Consider the following 21,952-nt stretch of genomic DNA (forward strand, 5'->3'; position numbering starts at 1 on the left):
GAACATCCCCATCATCAGAAGAAGTCCTATTAAATAGTGCTGCTCTAGATCTTGGCATTTACCCGTAAATGCAACTCCTCCATAGTGTCAGTATTAAGCATCACACTCTGACCAAGACTTTCTACTTTTTAAGCTTATTCCTGTCTCCCAAAATTTGTCAAATATACCTAGACCTATAATCCATGATTCTTCCATCATTTTATTATCCCTGATCTGTGCCATGTTCTACTTCCATTATTGTCTGACTTACATGATCAACCACTGTGATGAAACTTCCCTTGCATACACGTGTCTCTCTTGCTTTTTTTTTTTTAACTTGACAGATTCTGATTAAATCTAAATTTCTGCCTGTTTGTTACCTGGACATACCTAATTTTCCATTTCACTCTGCACCCACACCTCTGCAGCTGACTGTGGTGGGAGAAAGAAACCCACACAATCATCACTAACTTCACATAGGCCCTTAATTCTACTACCAATCAATATTGTTCCCTAGTGCTTTCAATCTCCCATTCCTCTAGACTACTCATACTTTTCTCTAAGTTTCAAACCTCTCACAACTTCTCCCTATCTTCACTCTCAGTTGATGACTTGCATCTTACTTAGCTGAAAAATAGAAACAATCGAAAGAGAATTTTCCTATGCTTCCATAATCATATCTACTCACCTACCTGCACTTGTGACAATATGGTCTGCCTTCTCACCTGTTACTCTGAATAGACTGTCTATGCTCCTGATGAAGACCAGTCCTCCATGGAGCACTAGAGCCCATCCCCTCTAGCCTGTTCAGTACAATAATTCTCTACTTTCTCTCTGGCATCATCAGTTTTCCCCCTCTTTACTGGATCTTTCTTATCATCATGAAACCACGGTTTTATTTCTCCCATCTTAAAAAAAAAGACTACTGTTGACCTCACTTTTCCCTCCAATTACTCATCCGTTTCCTTCCTTCCCCTTTTAGCAAAAGTCCTTGAAAGAGTAGTCTGCCTATATCCACTATATCTAACTTCTCTCCTCCCACTCTTTCTTGAATCTGCATTGATCAGGTTTTGGTCCCACCATGTCATTAATTCTCTTGTCAAGATGACCAAAGATTTCCACATGACTAAATCTAATGGTCAATATCTGTCCTCACCTTGCTTGACCTATTAGCAACATGTGACATAGTTAATCTCTCCTACCTTCTTGAGACATTTTCTTTACTTGACTTCCAATCTGGTTTTCCCCCTACCTTACTATTTGCTCCTTCTCAGTCTCCTTTGCGGGTTTTTCCTTGTCTTTCTGACCTCTGAACATTGGAATACCTGTCTTTGGATTTCTTCTCTTCAATGTACTCACATCGTGGGAGACTGAATTATGGTTTACAACTATTTGCTCCCTCCCTTCTATGAGAATTGTACATACATAGCATTTGAATTGCCTTTTCTGTGTACAATATACATCCTTGTCCCAATGCAGGGCTGGGCTATGTGACTTTCTTTAGCTAATGGAATGGAATGGAAGCAAGTGATATAGCCACATGCAAAGAGAAGCTTTAAATTGAATTGCATTGCTTAGTTTAGCCCCTGTTGATTCTGCCCTTTGCCGTGAGTATGGCATGTGCTGGACAGTGGCTGTTTATTCAGTTTAGGCCCCAAATTAGAATACACTCTAATGAGACACATAGCTGGCCCACAGCCTAGAGCAGAACTGTAATCAACCTGTCACCCACATGTGACAAGAGCAAGAAATAAATGTTTGTTGCTGTAATCCACTGAGATTTCAGAGTTGTTTATTGTATCAGAAATGGTGACTAATAAAACTCCCTTTAAATTCTCCTGAATGCCAAGCTCATATATCCAGTTGCCAGTTGGGCATCTCCTCCTGAATATCGAAAAGGCAGCTCAAACTCAATAGTCCATAAATGAGCTCCTGATCTTCTCTACCAAATCTGGCCTTCTTGAAGCTTTTTCACTATCAACTTATGGAAACCCTAACCTTTTAGAACCAAAAAAACCCTAAAGTAACTCCTGATTTCTCACTTTTGCTTACATTCCACGCGCAATTTATCAACAAATCTTGTTAGTTACACTCTCAAAATAAATCCAGATTCTGCAAACTTCACTGGGACCACCTTAGCCCAAGCCATTACCATTTTTGTGTATTTACTGTTATAGTCATACCAATCACCACCAATGTCTTGGTCATTTTTGTTTTCTCCATCCAGAGTCCCAGCTCCTAAACATTAGTAGAGAAATTTCTTCTAGCGTAAGAAAACAAAAATTAACCAATAACTACCTAACAAATGCTACCCAACCTCAACATGGTCATAGTTACTCATGGATTATCTTTTAGTTTTCTCTTAATCACTTTTTACCACCTCAGTATCACCTTAGTGCAAGCCACCATTATCTTTCACCTGAATTCTTCTTTTTCTTTTTAATTTTAATTTTAATTTTTGGCTGCGTTGGCTCTTCGTTGCTGTGCGTGGGCTTTCTCTAGTTGCAGTGAGCGGGGGCTACTCTTCGCTGCAGTGGTAGGCTTCTCATTGCGGTGGCTTCTCTTGTTGCGGAGCAGGGGCTCTAGGCGCGCGGCTTCAGTAGTTGTAGTATGCGGGCTTCAGTAGTGGCTCGGGGGTCTAGAGCACAGGCTCAGTAGTTGTGGAGCAGGGGCTTAGTTGCTCCGCGGCATGTGAGATCTTCCTGGACCAGGGCTCGAATCCATGTCTCCTGCATTGGCAGGCGGATTCTTAACCACTGCGCCACCAGGGAAGCCCCACCTGGATCATTCTGAAAGCCACTCAGTTTACTCCTCCCCTTGTCCCCAGAATGGGCCTTTTAAAGCAGTAAGTCAGATTGTGTCACTCCTTTGCTCAAATCTTTCCTTTTCTCAAAAGGCTTCCCACCTCACCAAGAGTAAAAGTCAAGTCCTTATAATGGTCTACAAACATCCTTTACATTCTGCACACGTACATTCTCCACCTTGCTGTTCAAATCTCATGTCTTGGAGAACAGTATGGAGGTTCCTTAAAAAACTAAAAATAGAACTACCATATGACCCAGCAATCTCACTCCTGGGCATATTCCTGGAGAAAACCATAATTCAAAAAGATACATGCACTCCTATGTTCATTGCAGCACTATTTACAATAGCCAGGGCATGGAAGCAACCTAAATGTCCATCAACAGAGGAATGGATAAAGAAGATGTGGTATATATATATACAATGGAATATTACTCAGCCATAAGAAAGAACAAAATAATGCCATTTGCAGCAACATGGACGGGTCTAGAAATTGTCATACTGAGTGAAGTAAGTCAGACACAGAAAGACAAATATCATATGATATTGCTTATATGCGGAATCTAAAAAAAGGGTACAAATGAACTTATTTACAAAACAGAAGTAGAGTCACAGATGTAGAAAACAAACTTATGGTTACCAGGGGATAAGGGGGGCAGGGAGGGATAAATTGGGAGATTGGGATTGACATATAAACAGTACTCTACATAAAATAGATAACTAATAAGAACCTGCTATATAGCACAGGGAACTCTACTCAATACTCTGTAATGGTCTATATGGGAAAAGAATCTAAAAAAAAAAAAAGAGTGGATATATGTAGATGTATAACTGATTCACTTTGCTGTACACCTGAAGCTAACACAACATTGTAAATCAACTATACTCCAATTAAAAAAAATTTTTTAATGTGTTCTTACCAAAAAAAAAAAAAAAACAAAAACAAAAACCCAAAACAAAAAATCAAATCTCATGTCTTATGACTCATTTTACCTATTCAGCTTTGGCCACACTGGCCTCCTTGCTGTTCCTTGAACACACCATTTATGTTCTACCTGCAGGGCCTTTGCGTTTACTATTCTATCTAAGATGCTCTTCCCCCAAACTCCTCTATGGCCTGTTTCCTGACCTCCTTCAGGGTTATACTCAAAAGTCGCCTTCCTTGACCACTATTTAATTAAATTAAATTAATTAATTAACTTATTTATTTGCTGCACCACGCCGCTTGCGGGATATTAGTTCCCCTGCAGTGGAAGCACAGAGTCCCATCCTCTGGACTGCCAGGGAATTCCCTTGACCACTTTATTTCAAACTGCAACCCCTCCCCAGAATTCCCTAATCCCCTTCCCTGCTTTATTTCTCTCTATAGCATTTATCATAGAGTTGGTAAAATTTAATATACCTTCGCTTTACTTATTTATTGTGTTTATTGTTTCTCTCCCTATACTAGAATGTAAGCTTCATGAACTAAGAGTGGTTTTTTGGTCTGTATTGTTCACTGCTGTATCCTTTGAGCATAGTAAATGCCCAATAAATATGTGTTGAGAGAATCAGTATAACTAACGAAGTGTAATATCCAGAATATGTAAAGTACTACTACACATCAAAGGAAACATAAAACCAACTGAAAAACTAGCCAAGGATATGAATAATGACTTCAAAGAAGAAATACATAATCAATAAACCTAAGAAAAGGAATTCAACCTTCCTAGTAATCAGTGAATTAAGCAGAATGAGCTCTCCTTTCATAACCATCAGATTTGCAAAAAGTTTTAAAATCTAACAATACCAAGCCTTGGTAAGGACTAGAGCATCAGGAACTCTCATGCACTGCTGGGGAACAACTTTGGATATTTGAAATATCTAGTAAATACTAGATATACACATGCCCTTCACCCAGCAATTCCAGTCCTGGATATAAACCCAAGAAATAAGTGCTAACATATATTTTTACAAGAGACATGTAACAGAATGTTCATGTTAGCATTATTAATAATAGCCCCAAATGAGAAATTTAAATGTCCATTAATAGTTGAATAAATACATAAATTTGGTACGTGCACACAGTGGAATATTGTACAACAATGAAAGTGAGTGAACTACAGCCAAACAACAATATGAAAACTACCTGAAACAACCAAAAAGCCAAAGTGTGACCTCCTGGACAACGTAGTTCCCTGTGATACAGCACGGAGCAGGGAAAGGATGGGAGATGGTTCTGAGAGCAAACAGGAAACTGACAGGCACACATGGGAAGTTGGGTTTGAGTGCAGCTCCTCTTCCTGGTGAGACAGATGGGTGTGTGGTCCAGTCAGCCCATTTCCAGACAATCCAGAATAAGTTCCTGGAGTTACTTTTCATTTATCCACTTTGTCATTCTACAATATATTTCCCTGTCCACTCTTTACCTCCTCTATTCACCCACTCCAACGGTCACTCCTTCATTTATCAGATAGTACATTGGGTGCTATAGAGACTAGAAGGAAGTATAAGATGTGAACTCTGTCCTCTGGGAGTTTAGAATCTAGGTTTTATTTTGTGGGGGGCGGCGACAGAGCAGCTTGTGGGATCCTAGTTTCCTGAGCAGGTATAGATCCCAGGCCCTCCGAAGTGAGAGCGCAGAGTCCTAACCACTGGACCGCCAGGGAATTCCCCCTAGAATCTAGTTTTAAAGGTAATACTGATGCTGAAGTGCCACATTCATTTGCTCGTTAAAAAAGTGTTATCATAAGGTAGTATACTAAGTATCCTGGGAACTTAGGCCAGAAAGAGATTGCTTCTGACTGAGGTAGACAGGGAGATTTCGAGGAGAGAGTCGAATTTCAGATATATTTTAGAAAATGGCTAAGGTTCCTGTGGGCACACATGGGGAAATGCTCATGAATAATAATAACTCATGATGGTAGAGAACATAAGGGAGGTTCAGAAAAGGGCATCCAACAGGGGTGGATTGAAAGACAGCACAAATGTAGGGAAGAATAGGGAGAGAAGGGTAAAAAGGAAGGTTGAAACTGTATATCGAAGAATTTGAAAGGGATGCTAAGGAGTTTTAACTTCAATTAACAGGTTTTGACATGGGAATAATTTGGTCAAAAATGTTATGGAGAAATAAACTGGCAGTAATAATGCAGATTAGCTTGGAAAAGCCTGTCTGAAAGCAAATATGTTCATTAAGAAAAAGAGATTATGTTAACTACTTCATGGGAATTCCCTGGTGGTCCATTGGTTAAGAATCCTCCTGCCAATGAAGGGGACATGGGTTCGACCCCTGGTCCGGGAAGATCCCACATGCTGCAGAGCAACTAAGCCTGTGTGCCACAACTACTGAACCAGTGATCTAGAGCCCGCGAACCGCAACAACTGAGCCCACGTGCCACAACTACTGAAGCCCATGCACCTAGAGCCCCTGCTCCGCAACAAGAGAAGCCACTGCAGTGAGAAGCCTGAGCACCTCAACGAAGAGTAGCCCCCGCTCGCAGCAACTACAGAAAGCCCGCGTGCAGCAACAAAGACCCAACGCAGCCAAAAATAAATAAATAAATTTTAAAAAAACAAGGTAATTTTTCTTATAGTTATTATTATATAAAAGTAAGTGTGATTAAAATATACTGTGTCTCAGCAGTGAACAATATTTACATGAACATAACAATGTAAACACAAACATTGAAATAATCAAAACTCCTATATTGGGAGGATGGAAGTACAGAGAAAGATGACTTCTCTTTTATGCTGGTTGAGTTTAAGTTATACCTGATGGGACTCCAGGTGGAAATGTCAAAAAGCTATAGGATGTCAAGCTAGAGGTACACATTTTTTTAGCAATCTGCTTGAGCTGTGAATATGGGTAAGATTACTAAAGTGGACAGTGTAGAGACCAAGTTGAAGACAAAGAGCAGACCTATGACCCTCTTTACAGTCCAGTGAAAGCATTCAATAAAGATGTAAATAAGCAGTTAGAGGGAGAGGTACTTGAAATAGGAAACTTTATGGAAGAAAGGGGAAAAGACATTCTTAAAATGGTGTAATAATATAAAATATTTCAGAAAGCTCAAGGAAGATGAACAAAGTCTCTTGGTTTTGTTTTTTATTCTTTATTTTTATCATTATTATTTTTTGCGGTACGCGGGCCTCTCACTGTTGTGGCCTCTCCCGTTGCGGAGCACAAGCTCTGGACGCGCAGGCTCAGCGGCCATGGCTCACGGGCCCAACCACTCCGCGGCATGTGGGATCTTCCCGGACCGGGGCACGAACCCGTGTCCCCTGCATCGGCAGGCGGACTCTCAACCACTGCGCCACCAGGGAAGCCCTATTCTTTATTTTTTAAATATGGGTGAAAAGATATATTTAGAATTAGCCATCTGGACTCAGTTTAGATGATCCCAATTTTGTTGGCAATATTCAAGGCACCATAGTCAGGAGCCAGTGAAACATATGCCTTCTTCTTTCCTTTAGGCCTGATGAGAGTGTTGACCTTGGCCACAGCAGTGTCACAGAGCTTCTTCACAGCCTGTTTGATCTGGTGCTTGTTGACCTTGACATCCACAATGAACACAAGTGTGTGTTATCTTCTGTCTTCTTTATGGCTGACTCAGTGGTCAGGGTGACCTTGATGATGGCGTAATGGTCAAGCTTGTTTCTCCTGGGTGTGCTCATCTGAGGGTATTTGGGCTGCTTTTTGAGTTGCAGTGTCTTAGCCTGTTGGAAGTTGGATGACATTCCTTTCTTCTCTTTTATTGTGACTGTGGATGTCTTTCATCACTGCCTTCCTCGCCTTCAAAGCCTTTGGCTTTAGGAGGGTAAAGAGCAGGGACGTCCGTCTTTGCTTTCAGCACCATCTTCCTGAAAAGCCAAAGGCTCTTGGTTTTCGTGGTAAGGAAGTCACTAGTGACCTTCTACAGCAGAGTTTCGTTCGGTGGCGGGGGGAAGAAGAATTAGGGAATAGGGTAGAAGGCAGCAATATGAGAGTCTTAAAAACTTCTTGGCATTACATGGGGCCAAAGTATCACTCCAGGCATTGGTTATTTACTGATTGGAAAAAAAGTGCATCATAACTTAACAGTGGGAAGATCTGGCTGTTGCCTCCTTAACTCAGTAATTAACGTTAGCATCACTAAACGTGAGACAGTTAGAAGTGATGTGCATAAAATGTGATGCAATATAAAGCACACAGCACTAACTGTGAATATTCCCAACAAAAATATTTAACTTGAAATCAGCCTTTATATCTCATCTCCATTTTACAGAAAATACAGGAGTAGATGAACCTCTAATGACACCAAACAATCAGACAAATCCAGAAAGTGGGACATTAAATAGGGACAATGGGCCCAGTCTCTTCAACAACTCAATGACATAAAAAGAGGGTGGGAAGCACTGTTGAAATCAAAAGAGAATTAAGCCATCCTAAGCAATGCATCGCCTTTATTTGAATTTTACTTGAAAAAGACAGCTGTAAAACACATTTTTTGAGATCACTGGGAAAATTTAAATATGATGTGTTATATAAAATGAAGGCTTTATTAATAGTTTTGCTAATTGTGATGATGATATTTTTTTTTCTGTACCCTAAACCTAGCCCATACTGTAACCCTCACCCTAACACTATCCCATACCCTAAGCCATACCCTACTCCTAACCCGTACCCTAACCCTAACCCGTTACCATACGCTAACCTATGATGATATTTTTAAGAGATGCATTCTAAAGTTTTTAGGGGTAAAATGTCAAGATGTCTGTCATTTGATTTAATATTTCAGGAGAGGAAAGATGAAGCAAATATGGTCAATTGTTAAATCTGGGTGCAAGAACATAGCTATCTATTATGGTATTCTACTTTTCTGTATGCTTGAAAATTAAAATAAACTTAGTGGTAAAAAGAAAGTGATGAAGTAGTAGCTTGAGGCAATAACTGAGTCCAGGTTGCTTTTACTGTGGACATGTTTGCAAGCTAAAGGGAAGGAGGCAATACAGAGAGAGAGAGAGGAACAGATGGAGCAAAGCCAAAGAAGAAATGGGATAGGATGGAATATAAGGACACGTGAAGAGTTTAGACCCAGAAAGGAAGATCAACACCTATTCCTCGGAGACAAGAGGGAGAAAAAAATAATGAGTGAAGAGATGAGAACTTTCTCAAGCGGAGATAGCCAAAGTGGGGAATGGCCTTCCACTGGAGGAAACCTAAAGGCAGACTAAGAATAGTGAAGGTAGATTTGGGAACTTGAGGAGAATGAGAAAGTTCTGGAAATGCTGCTGGGTAAATTCTGTAGGGATGTACTTCTGAAGAGAGGTGTTACCCAGATGACGTTAGATAGCATCTATTTATAGTGCACCCAGTCTGCATGATTTTATAATTTCCTTCAGGCATGCTCATCAACCTGGAAATAGAAGAAAAACCAGAGAATGCTAGATCTTTCCTGAAGTGGAAGAAGGGAAGGTGACAATCCCACAAATCAAATAGGTGAGTGTAGGTGTTCCTAGGTTTTTAATAAGCCCGTACATAACTAGCCGCTCATAGGAAACACCCTGTGTGGGGCTTTGAGTCCCCACAAAGACAGGAAGGATATTAATAGACTAGCACAAGAAGGGATGAAGAGGCTAGGAAGTCATGTTTGCTGTGAGTGAAGTTGTGGGACAAGTAGAGGGAATGACAAGTAGTAGTCATGACAGAGAGCAGAGAGGGTGAACGTTTGAAGAACAAAATTGCAAGTGGTGTTGAGGTCCCAGGTATGGCCATACCAATTCATGACTGAAGTAGAAACTAGTCAGCCAAGGGACTTCCCTGGTGGTCCAGTGGTTAAGAACCCGTCTTGCAATGCAGAGGACGCTGGTTTGATCCCTGGTCAGGGAACTAAGATCCCACGTGCCGCGGGGCAACTGCACACCACAACTACTGAGCTCACCTGCTCTGGAGCCCACACGCCAAAACTAGAGAGAAGCCTGCATGCTGCAACAAAGAGCCTGCACGCCACAACAGAAAGATCCCACGTGCTGCAACTAACACCCAATGCAGCCAAAATAAATAAATAAATAAATAAATATTTAAAAAAAAGAAAACTAGTCAGCCAAGTTATTAGAGGAAAATGCACTTGGATGTAGTTGGCAGCCTCTAAGATCACCCCCAAACATCCTCCTGCTACTTGCACCCTTGTGTAATCCCTCCCCTTGAGCGTAGATTGGATTTAGTGACTTACGTCTAACAAATAAAATAAGGCAAAAATAATGGATTGTCAGTCCTGAGATTACAGAAAGACTCTGGCTTCCATCTTGCCTCTCCTTTCTTACTTTTTCACTTGTTCGCTCTATGAAGCTATATTGTGAGCTGCCCAATGGAGAGACCAACCAGGCAAGTAACAGCCCGTGAAGACACGAGGCCCACCATAAGTCACACGAGTGAGCTTGGAGCGGCTCCTCCCCAGCCCAGCCTTAGATGACTACAGCGCCAGCTGACACCTCGATTGCAGCCTTATGAGAGACCCTGAGCTACAAGATCCAGATAAGTCTTACCCAGATTCCTGATGCACAGAAACTGTGAGATAGTAAATGTCTGTTATTTTAAGCCAGTAAGTTGGGATGATTTTATATGCAGTCATAGATAACTAATACAATGGGTATTGATATCTTAAGGATAACAGGAGACAAGATAGAAAGGAAAACTGTGAGCCACGAGCAGCGGTCATCATAAGGATGTAAAGCAGAGCTTCTCCAACTCTAATGTGTACACAAATCACTTGAGAGTCTTGTTAGAATTCTGATTCTGATTCAGTAGTTCTGGCACCTGAGGGTCTATAGTTCTAACAGGTTCACAGGTGATGTTAATGTTGTTAGTCCTTTGAGAAGTAGGGATCCAAAGGATCAGCAGAGATACTGATTTTCTTTTTTTTTTTTTTTTTTTTTTTTTCTGATTTTCTGAGAGCAGTATGGGTAAAAGGTGAGTCAGGAGAGTCCAAATCAATATGCTAGTGGAGGGGGTCAAATTGTTCAATAAGACAAGGAAGCAGGCTAAAGCATACATAAGCCAGGGCCTAAGATGAGGCCAGAGAATAACAGAAGGATCAAATGAGTAGATCAGTCTGTGAGAAAACGTAAAGCAACAAGTATTGCGTAAGACTGCCTTTTCTGGGTTCCCCATGGTATAATGTTTGATAGGTCTCTCCCCGTTAGGGAATGGGATTCATTCTTCTCTCTCTCTCTCCCTCTCTCTCTCTCACACACAAACACACACACACACACACAGATATGCAATTGCTCTTAATATCTATCTACATCCATTTAATAAAACCTGATATAGAAGGTCATTAGGGTAGAGGGAGAAAGAACTTCATTCATCCACTCATTCCTTCATTCACTTAGCAACTCTGCACTGAGCACTTATGTGCTAGGCATTGAGGAAACAAAAGCGGACGGGGACCCTGTCCCTGTCCCAACTATCTAAACAGCAGGGGAGACAGGTACATCAAGAACTACTAGAATACGAGTGATTGGTGCTATAATAGGTATAAAAGTTATGCTAAGCTGGCTGGGTGAGTGATTAATTTTTCCCAAGGGCCCAGGGGTAGAAGAAGTTTCACAGAATAGGTAAGGTGTGAACTGGACCCTTAGAGGAATAGACATTGTTAAAGGGAATCAGGGAATTCTAGGCAGGTCAATTTATAAACAAATCTCTCTGAGACCCCCTTCCTCGTACCAATAATTTACACAGCAACAGACTTCTAGTTCTTTGTTTGGTTTCCTTTGTGGGAAGAGAACTCACAAACGGGCCAACATAAATATCACCCCACTTGGCCTCTACATTTCTCATTGTAAATGATTAAACTGATTTTCTGATACAAATCAGATTCACGTGAATTTGGGATGCATGAGTCAGTTTTTCTTAGGTCCTGACCATTCCAGGGTAAGCCAAGATTGAGGATCCAGATTTACAAAGACAGAAAACCCAGAGAATCTAGAAGGGCAACATTTTGACCATCAACCCACTCCTCACCTGTACACAGTGAAACGATAAACCTAAAGAAGATTCAATTAGTGATAATATTGTTTAATGAAAGATACAAACAGCACATACTGTAAGATTTAGGGTCAGGGGAAGAGTCCTGAAGGAGAACTAGGAAGAGACCTAATAAACACATTTGAACAGATACTAAAGTTTGGGTACTTCAGCCACGTGGGTGCACTAATAGTGGGTCTTCAGCACCATGCTTTTATGCCTTTGACGGTGACAAATACCAATAAAGAGAACTTGGTGAAATGTTCCTGGAACCTCTTTGTACATAAGGTCAGTTTGACATCACGCACTAATGTTCTGCTTGATCAAGTCTGACCAGTTTCTCTCAGTTAATAGGGCAGTTCTTTTCCTGCTCTGTGACTTCTCAGTGGTTTTGAGCTACTGCTCAGCAGTCCCTGATGTGACCACGGGCCAAGGGTGTATGTGCATCTACGAGCACACTAAGTACAGCCATAGGCTGTGGGCTGCCTGCCCCATCCCCATCCTGACTTGAATTGATGCAAACACTGACATCCCAACATAACAAAATCTGTCACCATGTCCTTAGCCCAACCTGTTGTACTGGGGTCTTAAGTTTTTAAGTTCTGCTTCTAGTTTTCTCTTCGTTGTATAAAATCCCATGTGAGTGCCCCCAGCAGAAAATTCCAAGGGCATTATTTTCCCTGTTTAAATTTTTATGTCACACTTAAACAGGAAATCTGATTCACATACAATACCAAACATTTTATTACTATCTAGTCTTTGTCAGTATGTACACGTGTATATTTACAGAGGTGAAAGCAGGGTGTTCATTATCCTGTTTAAGTTTATTTCACATTTCCCTTTAGACCTTTAGACACACGCTCATGCCTCCACACAGACCAGATTGTTGTCGTTTAAAGTAGGTACTGAGTATTCCAGTGTATTGATAGAGCAGGTCTTGCTTAGCCCTGCCCTTTATTGTTGGGTTTTGGTTTGTTTCCAGTTTTTTAATATTGTGAATAAAGCTACTACATACATCCTTGTACAAGTTGTCCTTTTCTTCTTTTTAGGTTATTAACTTATAACACGTTTCCCCAAGGAAGGATTAATGAGCCAATGGGGGGACAGTGAGGAATCACTGAAGGATTATAAGCAGGGAAAGGGTATGATCAGGTTTTCATCTTTAAAGTATCTGTCCAGTGAGGGTAGTACCTACCACAGGGTTACTGTGAGCATTAAGATAAGGACAAGAAGGTGAAAGGCCAGTAAAGAAACTCTGCAGATACAGATGATTATACTCAGAATTTGGGCAGCAAGTCTATCTACCAAAGTCTAATCATAGTTAATTGAAGATTATTGATTAATTTAATCCCACACTCAAAGTGTTTTTCTTGGGTTCTTATTTTATCTTTCCATGCTAAGGATAATGCCGTGCCATGAGAAGCTGTGAATCCCAACAAATAAATATTCAAAATCGAAACATCCTTTATCCTGTGGGCAAATACCTGCTTCAGGAACCCAGGCCTGCCTCAAAAGCATGGAGGTGGCCCACTCTGAAGCACGACAACTCCTGTGACCCGACAAAGAGAAAGGAGACATTATCTAGTCTAGACACCGGCTTAAGGGACAGCGCCTCACATTTCTCTTCTCTCTTTTCATTTTATCCATTGTAATCCTCTTATTATATTTAAGTCCTGTTTTTGTGTCTCTCTCTTTTCTTAAATGCTCAAAATTTCCTGGCTTCACCATCTCTGGGCTCTATTTTCTCATCTGGAAAATAAGGAGGTAAACTTGAAGGATGTCATCTGGCATTTGGAGCTCTGACCTCAGGGGTTCTATGGTTCTGTCCACTCTCTCTAGATGCCAAGGCCCAGTGTCTTGTTGCTGCAATTTCCCCACACCATGAACCACTGGCTCTTTAAGAAAATCTTTGTCAGACTGTGGCATCCCAATCACCTTAAAGCATGCTAAAAATGCAGATTCATGGGCTCCAAGCCTGCAGAATCAGGATCTTAGGGGTAAAGCCTGGGGAAGCTGCTTTTATTTTATAAAAGACAAATATGTATTCAATACAAATGGTCGCTGCCTTAGAGGAACACCTCCCCTGCAACTCCCTTCACCTTCTAGTCACTACCTCTTATTTTTCAAGGTTCTGCCCTCTAGAACAGGTCAAAACAGTCATATCAGAATCATATCAAAGACAACATGTTCAAATGATGGGATTGGCAGGCATTAGATGCATAAAGAAGGCCTTTTTAATCCCACTGATTCTCAGTCCTACCTCATCTGCAATTGCCTACCCTACTACCATTAAGGTTGACACTAAATGTGACATTTCAAGACTGTCATGGATTGAATTGTGTCCCCCTCAACCCTAAATTTATATGTTGAAGCTCTAACCCCCCAGTATCTCAAAATATTTATATGAACTTATTTAAAAACAAGGTCTTTACAGATGTGATTGGTTAAGAGGAGGTCGTACTGGAGTAGGGTGGGCCTCCAACACTATATGACTGCTGTCTTTATAAAAAGGGGAAATTTAGACCCAGACAGAGCACACAGAGAAAACACTATGTGAACATGAAGGCAGAGATCAGGGTGATGCATCTACAAGTCAGGGAAAGCCAAAGATTGCCACCAGGTGCTAGGAGAGAAGCACGGAACAGATTCTGTCTCCCTGCCAACATCTTAATCTCACTCTTCTAGCTTCCAGAACTATAAGACAATAGAGTTTTGTTAAGCCACTCAGTTTGTGGTACTTTATCATGGCAGCTCTAGCAAATGAATACCCAGACCTTGGTTACGTTCCTGGCCTAGTCACAGCAACTAGGCTATTACTTCAGCTACTCTGGGCTGGGCTGTGCCATCTCATCAGAAAGACAGAAAATAGGCTGTGTTCATTAGAAGATGAGTGTTGAATGAGATCTGTGTGAAAGCACCTGTGAAGTATTGAGTGTTAGTGATGTTATTATTTACCAAGTGGCCAACTGGGAACTGCTTTGGGAAAATCATAAAGGAATTCCTTGGTAACCAGGACTTATTATTCACTATGTATAAAGATAGGCACCAGATTGTAGGTGCCTTCAATTATCCAAAATGTGCTGTTAGCATAGATGAACTCCCTCTGCACTTGTCCAAAGGCAATCCCTCTACTTGTACATACCAGACTGCATCCCCTCTCACCTAGTCAAGGACATCAATCTAGCATTTTCCCCTTTCCCTTCTAAAATCTTCAGTTTTCTCCTCCCATCAACATATAAACATGCTATTATTTCTCTCAGCTTAAAAAAACCCTTCTTTAACCCTCCTTCCTCTGTGAACTACCCCTCATATCTTTCCTCCCCTCTGCAGCAAAACTTCATGAAGGAGTTGCTATAACCCTTGTTTCCAGTTCCTCTCTTACCATTTTTAATTTTTAGGAAACTTTACTTTAGACATTCAGAAGTGTGCAGAAAATCCTAAGTGGTCAGTTAATTTTCGCCAAGTGAACAATCCTGGTAACCAGCACCCAGATCAAGAATTAGAAGATCATCAACACACTTGAAACTCACCACCTGACCCCTCCCAGTCAGTAAGCCCAAGGTAACCAGCCTACTTACTTCTAGCACCGTTGATTAGTTTTCCTGTTCTTGAACTTCAGACAAATAGAATCATGCAGTGCGTACTGCTTTGTATCTGGCTTCTTTCCCTGAACATTGTATTTTGGAAATTAGTCCATGTTGTTATGAATAGCAATAATCCACTCATTCTGATTGCTCTATTCCAGAGATGGGCAAACTTTTTCTATAAAGGACCAGATGATAAATATTTGAAGCTTGTGGCCATAGGACGTTAGCACAACTTCTCAACTCTGCTGCTGTAGCCCACTAAAGAAGCCACGGATATTATGTAAACAAATGGTTGTGTCTATGTCCCAGTGCAACTTGTTGAAAATAGGCCCTGTGCTGGATTTGACTTTCAGGCTGTAGCTTGCTGACCCCTGCTTAGTCTATAGTATTCCCTTGAATGAATATGCTATAATTTATCTACCCATTCGAATATTGATGGGTATTTGTGGTATTTCTAAGTTTTGGTTATCCTATTTCATACTTCCTCTCTTCTTGTGCTTTTAAGTTAACTTTATTGAGGTATAATTTATACATAATAAAATGCACCCATTCATTCATATACATATATATATATATATATATATATATATATTCCAATCTGGATTTTCCCCATCACTTCAGTAAAATGTTTGTTAACAAAATCACCAATGATCTCCATGTTGGTAAATCCAATGATCATTCTCAGTCCTCATCTTACTTGACTTTTCAACAGCATTTGACATAGTTGATACCTACCTCCTCCAGGACATACTTTCTTCACTTGGTTTCCAGAATTTAGCATTTAGGTGGCCCTCCTACCTCTGTTTATTCCATCTTGGTCTCCTTTTTCGAATCCTCTTTTTCTCACAATCCCTTAATGTTCGAGTATTAAGCTTGAAGTCATACTACCTGGACCTCTTCTCTATACATACTCACTTCCTTCGTGGTCACAACCAGCCTTTGGCTTTAAATATCATCTGTATGCCAACAACTCCACATTTACCTCCATTTATCTCCAGACCAGACTTTTCCTCCGACCTCCAGACTTGTATATCCAACGACTTGCCCCACATGCAGTCTTCTCCATCTTGATGGTTATAGTCATCTGACTCATCTTTTTCTTTCTTTCTTTCTTACACACCACATCCAATCCACAGCAACTCCAACTGGCCCTACCCTCAAATTCTACCCAAAATCTGAGTACTTCTCACCACCTCCACTGTTATAATCTGGTCTGTGCCAGCATCCTCTCTCTTCTTGATAACTGAAATTGCATTCTCTCTGGTTTTCTCATTTCCACTCTTGCAATCAACTTGCAACACAGCAGTCAAAGTGATCTGGTTATAACATAAGAGAGAACTTGTCACTCCTTTGCTCAAAGCTCTTCTAATGGAATCCCATCTCATTCAGAGTAAAAGTCCTACAGTGTAAAAGTAGAAGCCCCGACAGTGGCCTACGAGCCAGCACATGATCAGGTCCTTGCTACCTCTCCCGATCTTCCATGGTCCCCTGCCCCCGCCATCCTTTGCCCACTGCTCTAGCCACCCTAGCTTCCTACTATTCCTCAAACATACCAGGCACACTCCCGCCTTGCTGTTTCCTTTGTCTGGTGTGCCCTTTCCCCAGATGTCCACTTGGCTGATCCTTTCAATTCCTTCAAGTCTTTGCTCAAATGTTACCTTCTCAATAACATCTACCCTAACTATTCTACTTGAAATTGCAACCATCCCCAAACACTTTCAATCCCTCTTATTCTGCTCTATTTCTTTTTTTTCCCATAACACTGAAAACCTCCTCATATACACCATATGATTTACTTATTTATTATGTCCATTGCTAATCATCTATCTCCCCACACTAGAGTCCAAGTCCCATGTAGGCATGAATCTCTGTTTTTCTCACTGATGTATTTCAATCTCCAAGAACAGGGCCTATCACACAGTAGGCACTCAATAAATATTTGCTGAATGAATGAATGATTTAGAAAATGGGTATTTCTATTTCTCTTTAAAAAGCGTTAGTCTTAGTTTTTTCTTGCAAATCCTCATCTTGGATTGGAATCTAAAGGACTCATCTGTCAAGTTCCCAGTGAGTGGTTTGGCAATTATATCAACTACAAGCAGGTCCTCTTAGGTCGATAGACACCTGAGGCTATTTATTTTATTGGTGAAAGCTTGGTGTGAGAGCATTTTGGTCCAGTTCACGAAAGCAGCAGTGTTCTAACCAGCAGCTCCAATAAATCTTACACATTCTTGAGCCCATAAGTCCTGGCTTCTTGCCTCTCTACACATCCATTCATCCAACTAAGAAGAACCTCTTGTTGGAGCACACAGGGGCACTTGATTAGTATGAGCTATGGGAAGGAGTACAATCTTCTTTCCTTTCTGTCCTGGGGACAAGACTTCAGACAACCAACTCTTTGCTCAGGACACACAGACTCTGATGAGAAAGACTTTACATCTCTTTCCACATATACCAGATGGTTTGCCCACTGTCCAGAGACAGATAATGTTAACACACAGAGCCCTTCACTGATATAACCTTATTCCAAGGCAAGCTGTGTTTACTTCTGGAACTGGCAGTTACCACACAGCCATCAAAGTCTACAGAAATTAGTAGGCTGAGAGATGGTTCATTCAAAATAGCATGTTTCCTATAATAATTTTCTGATTCCAATCTTCCTACCTATATGTTCTGCTCATCCACTACACTAGCAGTTTCTCATAGCTGGGACTATGGTTTATTAATTTGGCAGCAAAGTATAGTAGTTAAGGGCATGAACTCTGAAGCCAGATTGTGTGGGTCAAGTCCTCGCATTAACACTAGATGTATGAGCCTGGGCAAGTTATTCAAACTCTTTGTGTCTTGATTTTCTGCAATGTTAAATGAGCATACTAATACTACCTGCCTCATGAAGGTGTTGAAAGGATAAAATGAATTGATATATATATAAATCACTTAGTACAATACCAGGCACACAGGAAGTATGAATATATAGATATAGATATATAGCTAGATATGTAGTATAAATATATATTCATATATGTGTATATATGTATATGTACATATACATATATGTGTGTGTATATCCTCATTTTTGTAATCTAGAAGCACTTTGTGACTTGGCAAGGTGACAGAAATTATCCAAGATTGTCTTTCAGTGTGACCCCTGCATTGGAATCAGAATGCACCAGCTGTTTGGTGAAAAGATTCTAACAAAATGGTAAGGAGAAAACTCAATTTGACCCTGTGTATACACACCCAGAATGCTTTTTGCCTTCCAGCAGGGCTGGGCCAATCCCGTGAAATAAGCTCTCCAGAAGACATCCTGGAAGGGAGACCTCAGAGGACTAGGGATTTTGTGTGACATCACCAGGGTGTGAAGGAGGGGAAGTAGTGGCAAAGTTTGGGATAAGTTTTTCACTTGCTTCCTCCCCATCCCCCAAAATGCATATTAAATCTTTGTGATCATCATATTCATACTTGAGTACTGTAAGCTTAGCCTATATTAGTTAGATCCTTTAAGGTTCGCTATTGAATAAATTGTGTCCCACCCCCATCCATATGTTGAAGCCCTAAGCCCCCAGTGTGATTACACTTGGAGACAGGGCTTTTGGGAGGTAATTAAGGTTAAATGAGGTCATAGGTTGGGGTCCTAATCTGATAGGATTGTGGTCTAATAAGAAGAGGAGAGGGCTTCCCTGGTGGTGCAGTGGTTAAGAATCCTCCTGCCAATGCAGGGGACATGCGTTCGAGCCCTGGCCTGGGAAGATCCCACATGCTGCGGAGCAACTCGGCCCGTGTGCCACAACTACTGACCCTGTGCTCTAGAGCCCACGAGCCATAACTACTGAGCCCGCATGCCGCAACTACTGGATCCCACACACCTAGTGCCTGTGCTCCACAACAAGAGAAGCCACCGCATCAACAAAGAGTAGCCCCTGCTCGCCACAACTAGAGAAAGCCCGCATGGCAATGAAGACCCAAGGCAGCCAAAAATAAATAAATAAAATAAATAAATTAAAACTAAAGAAAGAAAGAAAGAAGAGGGGGAGAAATGTCTCTCTTTGTGCACCCAAAGTCCTTGTACGGACACAGCAAGAAAGTGGTCATCTGCAAGCCAGGACAAGAGCTCTCATTAGGCACTTAATTGTCCCACACCTTGGTCTTGGATTTCCCAGCCTCCAGAATTGTGAGAAATAAATTTTTGATGTTTAAGTCGCATAGTCTATACTATTTTGTCACGGCAGCCTGAGCAGACTAAGACAGGTTGAAGCAGAAAGCGTGCCCAGATGAACTCTGATAGTGGGGGTTTATTGCTGGGATTTATGGAGCAGCATGAGGTGCCCTCTGTTACCTGGGCAGCCATTCTTGGTCACAGAGCTTCCTAGACAGGGATGATCTATAGGTTCATGGAGAAATGAAACAAAGGCTCAGCATGGATTGGATTATTGCCTACTCTTTGTTTATTTAGTATTTACATTTCCTGGTTGACTCCATTTGTCACTGTCCAATATACAGTGTCCTTATTAGGCAGTCTGACACCAAGCTTTTTTTGACCTCCTTCTGACTAGCCCATTCCCATGGGACTCTGGCTCCAACCAAGTGTAGCTGGAGTAGTAGGGTTGGTTTCACATGGCAAGAAATAGAACAGCTTTATGCAGAACAGACCACAAGGGGCCTGTTTCTCAGAAGGGGGCTGTAGAGCTTCAAGGGTTTCTCCTTAGTGTAGAGTCTGACCCTTTCTATAACAGAGCTTGAAAACAGTAATTCTGAGGTAAGCTGTCCTATAATACTTGTATGGTTTTCTAGGGCTGCTATAATGAACCACGACAAACTGACTGGCTTAAAACAACATACATTTATTCTCTCACTATTCTGGAGACCAGAAGTCTGAAATCAAGGTGTCAGCAGGGCCATGCTCCCTCTGAAGGATCTAAGGAAGAATCCTACCTTGTCTTTTCAAACTTCTGTTGGCCTCAAGCATTCCTTAGCCTGTGGCAGCATAACTCTAATTTCTGCCTACCTTCATCCTCAAATGGACTTCTTCTCTGTGTGTATTTCTTGTGTCCTCTTGTATTGCCGTAAGAACATAAGTCATGGGATTAAAACCCACTGTAATCTAGTATAATAACCTCATCTTAATTAATTATATCTGCCAAGATCCTATCACCAAATAGGAGATAAGGTCACATTCCGAAGTTCTGGGTAAATATGATTTTTATTGGAGAGGGGCACTATTCAACCCACTATATTGCTTTAGTTAAGATTCTTTAGTTGAAAATTACAGAAAAACACTTGAGCCATATTATGCAAAACAACAACAACAAACAAAAAAAGAAAACAACAAAGGATTTTATTTATAGGACACAGGAGTGTTTTATGGAAACAGTAAAGTAGTCAGGCCTCGGGAGGAAGAACCCAGAACTGTGCAGCTATCAGAAGTATTAACCTCTCTCTCTTCCTCTCATCTCAAACTCTTCCTGTCTATCAGCTTCATTCTCTCTCTAGACCGGCTTTCTCTGCATCTCCATGCCCTCAGCAGGCAGCAGATGGTCAATCCATTGCTCCCAAGTTTACATTTCTGTTCAAATGCTCAGTTCAAATTGGATAGTCTTGGTCCCAATTCTAAATTCTCAGAACAGAGAACCTGATTGGTCCATCTAGGATTAGGTGTTTAGTCCTGGTCCAATCAATTGTGGGTAGGTGAGTGGAGTGATGTAGTAAATCCAGCTGGGGACCTGGAGTCATACTAGTGGATGGGAAGGCAACCCTCAGAGAAAGATGAGTCATTGTGAGCTGGGTAGAAAGCACAGAATAGTCTATACTTATCTTGTGTTTCATAGCATTTAACAGCATACAAAGTGTTTTCATGTACTCAAATCTGATTTGTGCAAATACATCTGGAATAGGCATAATTGGCATTCTGCCTATTTTACAAATGCAGAAACAGACACAGAGAGATGAGACTACTAGCCCATAGAGATGGTCAGTGTCAGAGACCAGACACAACATTAAGCCTTCTGACTCTTGGCCTGACTCTTTCACCTCGCCATACAACACAGAAATGTAACTGTAGTTTTTACTGCAACCAAATGTCACTTATGCAAAGTTATTACCCAAGTTTACAAATGTGCTTTCAAAAACAAAAATTTAGTGCTTCCCTGGTGGCGCAGTGGTTGAGAGTCCACCTGCCGATGCAGGGGACACGGGTTCGTGCCCCGGTCCGGGAAGATCCCACATGCCACAGAGCGGCTGGGCCCGTGAGCCATGGCCGCTGAGCCTGCGCATCCGGAGCCTGTGCTCCGCAACGGCAGAGGCCACAACGGTGAGAGGCCCGCGTACGGCAAAAAAAAAAAAAAATTATTAGTCTGATGCTCATAGCCCTTCTACTCTTGTCCAGCTCATCCAAAGTTTTCCCCACATCTCATTTTCCTTCTTCTTTCCCAGTCCACAGTTTCTTCACAGTTCTAACCTCCTCCACATCATTATTCTCCCAGAAAGTTTTCACTAGGATTTAGTATACTAAAAGAAAAAGGGAAATCATTTTCCTTTTAACATTTAAACTCAAATCCCTCCTCCTATGCATTCTAGGGTTCCCTTCTTACTGACTCTGGCGTCC

At 41.3% G+C, this 21,952-nt stretch overlaps 1 pseudogene; it reads right to left on the reverse strand.

The window, feature by feature from the left end:
• Positions 1-7,150: 7,150 nt before the first annotated feature.
• Positions 7,151-7,616, reverse strand: LOC116760975 (annotated as a pseudogene).
• Between the last annotated feature and the right edge of the window lie 14,336 nt (positions 7,617-21,952).

This window comes from Phocoena sinus, chromosome 10 (assembly GCF_008692025.1).
Source record: "Phocoena sinus isolate mPhoSin1 chromosome 10, mPhoSin1.pri, whole genome shotgun sequence".
Lineage (NCBI taxonomy): Eukaryota > Metazoa > Chordata > Mammalia > Artiodactyla > Phocoenidae > Phocoena > Phocoena sinus.